The sequence below is a fragment of the Chiloscyllium plagiosum genome, chromosome 40 (assembly GCF_004010195.1).
Source record: "Chiloscyllium plagiosum isolate BGI_BamShark_2017 chromosome 40, ASM401019v2, whole genome shotgun sequence".
Taxonomy (NCBI): Eukaryota; Metazoa; Chordata; class Chondrichthyes; order Orectolobiformes; family Hemiscylliidae; genus Chiloscyllium; species Chiloscyllium plagiosum.
This window is the reverse complement of record NC_057749.1, coordinates 15,910,749-15,916,667: the sequence shown is the minus strand read 5'-3', so window position 1 is coordinate 15,916,667 and position 5,919 is coordinate 15,910,749. Positions and strand designations below refer to the sequence as shown.

The 5,919-nt window shown below is 44.1% G+C and overlaps 1 long non-coding RNA gene across 1 annotated transcript in view; it reads right to left on the bottom strand.

Moving 5' to 3' along the window:
* Nucleotides 1-2,478: 2,478 nt before the first annotated feature.
* Nucleotides 2,479-5,919, bottom strand: part of LOC122542657 — a 7,286-nt gene continuing 3,845 nt past the window's right edge. The window contains exon 3 of the long non-coding RNA XR_006309850.1: nt 2,479-2,614. This is a non-coding gene — a long non-coding RNA (uncharacterized LOC122542657). The remainder of the gene's footprint in view (nt 2,615-5,919) is intronic.

Sequence of the window (5,919 nt, the reverse complement as noted above, 5' to 3'; positions counted from 1 at the left end):
TGTGTGTATGGGAGGGGGTGTGGGTGTGAGGTTGGTGGAGGGGGTGGTGCTGGTTTTTTAGGTGGGCGGGGCTGCTGACCAAATTCAACAGAAAAGACTTGTGATTGGACAGAAAAGTGAAGAGTTGGGCTGTGGGGGGTATAGTATTGAAGCATTGTCCTCGGTGTTCACATTATCGAGACAATATTAGCGATGGACCAGAAACAAGAACTGCCTCTGAACATCGCTCCCTCAGAGAAATCCTTCTGTTCAATTACACCCCAGGGTCCTGACTGGCTGCACTCTGGGACAGGTTAGTGTTACAGTGAAGGTGGTCCAGTACCATGCTGTGGGAGTGCAGCATTGTCAATGGTGCTACCTTTCAGTGGATACATTGAACCAGCCTGCCCTGGTCAATGCTGAAGATCATTGACATTATTGCAGGGAGAGACGTCTGCTGTCCTCTCCTACTGCACTCTGGCTGGTGTCTCAATGCTGCGGGTTCGAGTGTGGTGAGTGGAACTGATCCATCTCACAACCAGAAATACAATTTAGATGTCATTTTTAGTAAATGTAGCTAATTAAAATACACCTGAGAGATGATGGAATGATTCCATGGTCATTTTGCTATTTCAATATGAAACCCTCCCAGGACAGGGACCGCATGGGGTTTAGACACTGAGTAAAGCTCCCTCTACACTGTCCACCATCAAACACTCCCAGGACAGGGACAGCATGGGATTAGACATTGAGTAAAGTTCCCTCTACTCCTAGGACAGGGACAGCAAAAAGTTAGATACAGAGTAAAACTCTCTCTACACTTTCCTCCCATCAAACATTCCCAGAACAGGAAAGGTACAGAATGAGATACAGGCTAATGCTCCTCTACAGTAGGACAGATTGACTCCAAAGTGGGGTAATCAATGAGTCACTCATGTTCAGGGTGATGAGTTACGGCCAATAAATGCAGATGTTTCTAACATTTCCAAGAATGAATTGACTGGACTGTGTGTCACTGGAGTGAAGAAATGTCAATCAGATAGTGCTACGAGGTGCTGTGATGGCTGGGGTTTAAGAATCTCAAAAAAACCCCAGAGTGGGTTGATACAAGTGGGTGAAAGGAAATGAATAACTGAAGAAGCTGGAAATTTTCAGTGGCTCAGGAACCTATAAGCAGTTAAATATGTAAATACTCTGAGTGCATTTGGTTCCAATTTGTGTTTTGTCTCTATATTCATCCTCTGTCCACTTCAAATAACCTGTTGTCTGTTTTATACTCACTGTAAAGAGCAGCCTTCTCCCAAGCCAATTCTCAAAAAGTGCCTTCTGCTCCTATCAAAATTCAAAGTGTCACTTATGGTTTCAACTGTAGACATTTCCTGCCCAGATAAACACAGGTCCGTGTGGAAGGTATTTTGTCTCTCAGGTGTCACTGATGCCAGAGTTATGTCGATTCTACATGACATTTTTATAAATAAGCTTCAATACAGCAGCACATTACAGAAACAGAAGTCTCAAAGCTCTTTGTAAGACTGTGAATGGTGAAAGGGATATGGGTATCGCTGGCTGGAACAGAATTTACTGCCCATCCCTAGTTGACCTTGACAGGGTGGGGGTTAGCTGCCTTCTTAAACCACTGCAGTCCACAATGCCCTTAGGGAGGGAATTAAACCCAGTGAGTGTAGGAACAGTGATATATTTCTGAATCAGGACAGTGAGTGGCTTGGAGGGGAACTTGCACGGTGGGGGGGTGGGGGAGGGAGGGGGTGTTCCCCTTCTAGATGGTAGTGGTTGTGGATTTGGAAGGTGCTGTCTGAGGATCTTCGGTGTATTTCTGCAGTGCATCTTGTAGATGGTACACACTGCTGCTACTGAGCACCAGTGGTGGAGGGAGTAGATGTTTACAATGGTGACTGGAATCTGAAAGAACGAATCATTAGCAGAAGAGGAGCATACTGAGAAAGATTGTGAAGATAAAGAAGTGCACAGCAGCAAAGTTGTTCATTGTGAAACAAGGTAGCTGAAGGAGGAGTGATGGAGAGTGAGGCAGAGGCAGTGTGGAGGGAGAAGCACGCTGGTTTGGAGGACCAAAGGCTGGAAGATTCCTCAGAACAAGTCAAGCTCCAGAGGTTTATCTTCACTGGAAATAGTATAGATTCTGAACTGCAGTGGATACAGGCCTAGCCTGTATAACCTTGCTTCATAAGACAGCCTGCCTCATCCACATATTAATTTAGTAAATCTTCTCTGAACCTTTTCCAACAATACTGCACACAGTCCTCCAGATGTGATCTCACCACTGCCCTGTACAAGTGAGGCATAACCTCCCAACTCTTTTTACATTCAATTACCCTTAGCAATAAATGATGGAATTCCATTAGCTTCCCTGATTTCTTGCTGTAGCTGCAGGCAATGCTTCTGTGATTCCCACACTAGGACACCTAGGTCCCTCTGCATCCAAGAATTCTGAAACTCCACTATTTCAATAATATGCTGCTTTATTATTTTTTCTGCCAAGGTGGACAATTTCATGTTTTCCCACATCGAACATAGTTTGTCATGTGCAGTTCAAACCTTCAGTGTTTGAAAGAAAAGTGTGAGCAATGTTGGAGAAACTCAGTCAGTCTCGCAGTGTCTGTGGAGAGAAAAAAATAGAGTTAATGTTTCAGGTTGAAACCCTGACAGCTTCAGCATGACAGTCATTCCTGTTTCTCTGGCCCTCCAGGTACAAAGGCCAGTATTTCAATTTTTTTTGATTATTTTTGGTACCTGTTGGTGATATTTTTAATCACCAAAATATCTGGAGTCCCAAGTCTCTTTGGACATCCACAGTATCTAGATTTTTTTACCATTTAGACAATGCCCTGCTCTATCCTTTTTAGTGAATGACCTTACATTTGCCCATATTAAAATGTATTTTGCCCAGTCACTGAAATTACTCAGATCTCTCTGTAATTTTATTCTCCCATAAACAGTGACACACCAATCACTTTCTCTGCCACATCATCTTTCTAACCTCTTACCCTGGGTCATAAAGCTGTTTTTAAAAGTTTACAGGGATGGGAAATCCATTTCATTAAATGCACTAATGTATCCTCCAGTATTTCTACTTTCTTGGGTTTTCCAAACGTTTGAGGCTGATTTTATTCCGACTTCCTTTATGGGGGACTAGTGAAGATGCTGACTCTCCTGTAATAAATCTCAAGCTGTTATGGTTGCTACAGCAACACTTTTCAATGAAGATTAGGAGCTGGCCTAAAGATCAGCAATGAGATGCATGACGCAGACAGAGTTGAAATTTATTCTTTTGGTTATTGAAGAATAGAAACCTGGGTTAAGACGTGATTGTGTGTGTGTCTCTACTTATGTGCTTTTTTGTGTGCATGTGTGTGGTATGGTTTCTGCATGTTCTGTCTGTGTCTTTGTGTGCATATTCTGTGTTTTTGTGTCTGTCTGTGTGTCTATGTGTGAAAGTTCTTTGACTGTGTGCTGTACCTGTTTGCCTCTGTGTGTGTAAGAAAGTATGTGTGCTGTGACAGGGACTGTGTGTATGTGTGTGTGTGTTTGTGCGCGCCCGCGCGTGTATGTGCTGTTTGTGATGCTGTGTGTCTGTGTGTGTGAATATTGTGACTGTGCTGTGTGAGTGTGTGAGTGGTCTGTGCTGTGTGTGTGAATGTTGTGACTGTGCTGTGTGTGTGTGAATGTTGTGTCTGTGCTGTGTGTGTGAATGTTGTGACTGTGCTGTGTGTGTGTGAATGTTGTGTCTGTGCTGTGTGTGTGAATGTTGTGACTGTGCTGTGTGTGTGTGAATGTTGTGTCTGTGCTGTGTGTGTGAATGTTGTGACTGTGCTGTGTGTGTGTGAATGTTGTGTCTGTGCTGTGTGTGTGAATGTTGTGACTGTGCTGTGTGTGTGTGAATGTTGTGTCTGTGCTGTGTGTGTGAATGTTGTGACTGTGCTGTGTGTGTGTGAATGTTGTGTCTGTGCTGTGTGTGTGAATGTTGTGACTGTGCTGTGTGTGTGTGAATGTTGTGTCTGTGCTGTGTGTGTGAATGTTGTGACTGTGCTGTGTGTGTGTGAATGTTGTGTCTGTGCTGTGTGTGTGAATGTTGTGACTGTGCTGTGTGTGTGTGAATGTTGTGTCTGTGCTGTGTGTGTGAATGTTGTGACTGTGCTGTGTGTGTGTGAATGTTGTGTCTGTGCTGTGTGTGTGAATGTTGTGACTGTGCTGTGTGTGTGTGAATGTTGTGTCTGTGCTGTGTGTGTGAATGTTGTGACTGTGCTGTGTGTGTGTGAATGTTGTGTCTGTGCTGTGTGTGTGAATGTTGTGACTGTGCTGTGTGTGTGTGAATGTTGTGTCTGTGCTGTGTGTGTGAATGTTGTGACTGTGCTGTGTGTGTGTGAATGTTGTGTCTGTGCTGTGTGTGTGAATGTTGTGACTGTGCTGTGTGTGTGTGAATGTTGTGTCTGTGCTGTGTGTGTGAATGTTGTGACTGTGCTGTGTGTGTGTGAATGTTGTGTCTGTGCTGTGTGTGTGAATGTTGTGACTGTGCTGTGTGTGTGTGAATGTTGTGTCTGTGCTGTGTGTGTGAATGTTGTGACTGTGCTGTGTGTGTGTGAATGTTGTGTCTGTGCTGTGTGTGTGAATGTTGTGACTGTGCTGTGTGTGTGTGAATGTTGTGTCTGTGCTGTGTGTGTGAATGTTGTGACTGTGCTGTGTGTGTGTGAATGTTGTGTCTGTGCTGTGTGTGCATGTGTGTGTGAATGTTGTGACTGTGCTGTGTGTGTGTGCGTGTCTGTGCTGTTGTGTGCTGTGACTGTGCTGTGGGCGTGTGTGTGTGTGTATGAGTGCTGAGATTGTGTTGTGTGTGTGCAGCTGTGCTGTGAGTGCTGTGACTGTGCTATATGTGTGTGTGTCAAGTGTCTGTGTGAGTGTGTCTGTGTGAGTGTGTGAGTGTGTGAGTGGTGTGCTGTCTCCTCACAGTCAATGGCTCATTGAGTAAATGCTCTGACCACACAGCCTCAGGTTCCTGATTAGTCGAGTGGACTGATGGGAGTTGAGGTCTTCACTAAGACACATTTGGTGTTACCCTGACATTTCTCCCACAGATTCTTCAGTTTCCTGAGTGTCCTTGAACCCCCTGAGAAACAGAGTGAGGTGTTTGCCTTGTCTCAGCCTCACAGTAACAACTGGAAACTACAGATTCTATGGTTACAAAACCCAAAGTCAGACTGGGCAAAACACAAAGGGACAGCCAGCAAGCATATTGAGAGCGGTCACATTGTGAAAATTCTTTGAGAAGCCTGAACAAATATTAAGTAACGTCTCCACAGACTGAGTAACAGCAAGACTTGTATATCATCCAGTTTACATTTTACAAGATGCAGGTGATTTCTGATGAATTCAGGAGGCTCTGTGTACAATTTCCGTCACTGAGTTAAGAACAAGGTGACATAAAGGAGGTCAGGTGTTTTGGGTGAAGCACAGACTAGATGGAACAAATAGTCTCTTCCTGTGCGAAGAAAATTCATAAAACTAATATATTTACCATATAAACTTCCCATTGGTGTTTGTGTTGGATTCTGTACTATCTCCCGAACTTTAAATTTGCTTCTTTTCTCCTGAACTGTTCAAGAGCCGGGTACAATGCTTCATTAACTGGATTAGCCAGTGCTGTCATCACAGCATCCTCCCAATAGGAAGGAGACCAGAATTGCACACAATATTCCAACAGTGGCCTAACCAATGTCCTGTACAGCCGCAACATGACCTCCCAACTCCTGTACTCAATAAAATAAAAGCAAATTACTGCGGATGCTGGAATCTGAAACCAAAAGAGAAAATGCTGGAAAATCTCAGCAGGTCTGGTAGCATCTGTAAGGAGAGAAAAGAGCTGACGTTTTGAGTCTAACTGACCCTTTGTCAAAGCTAAAAAAAGGG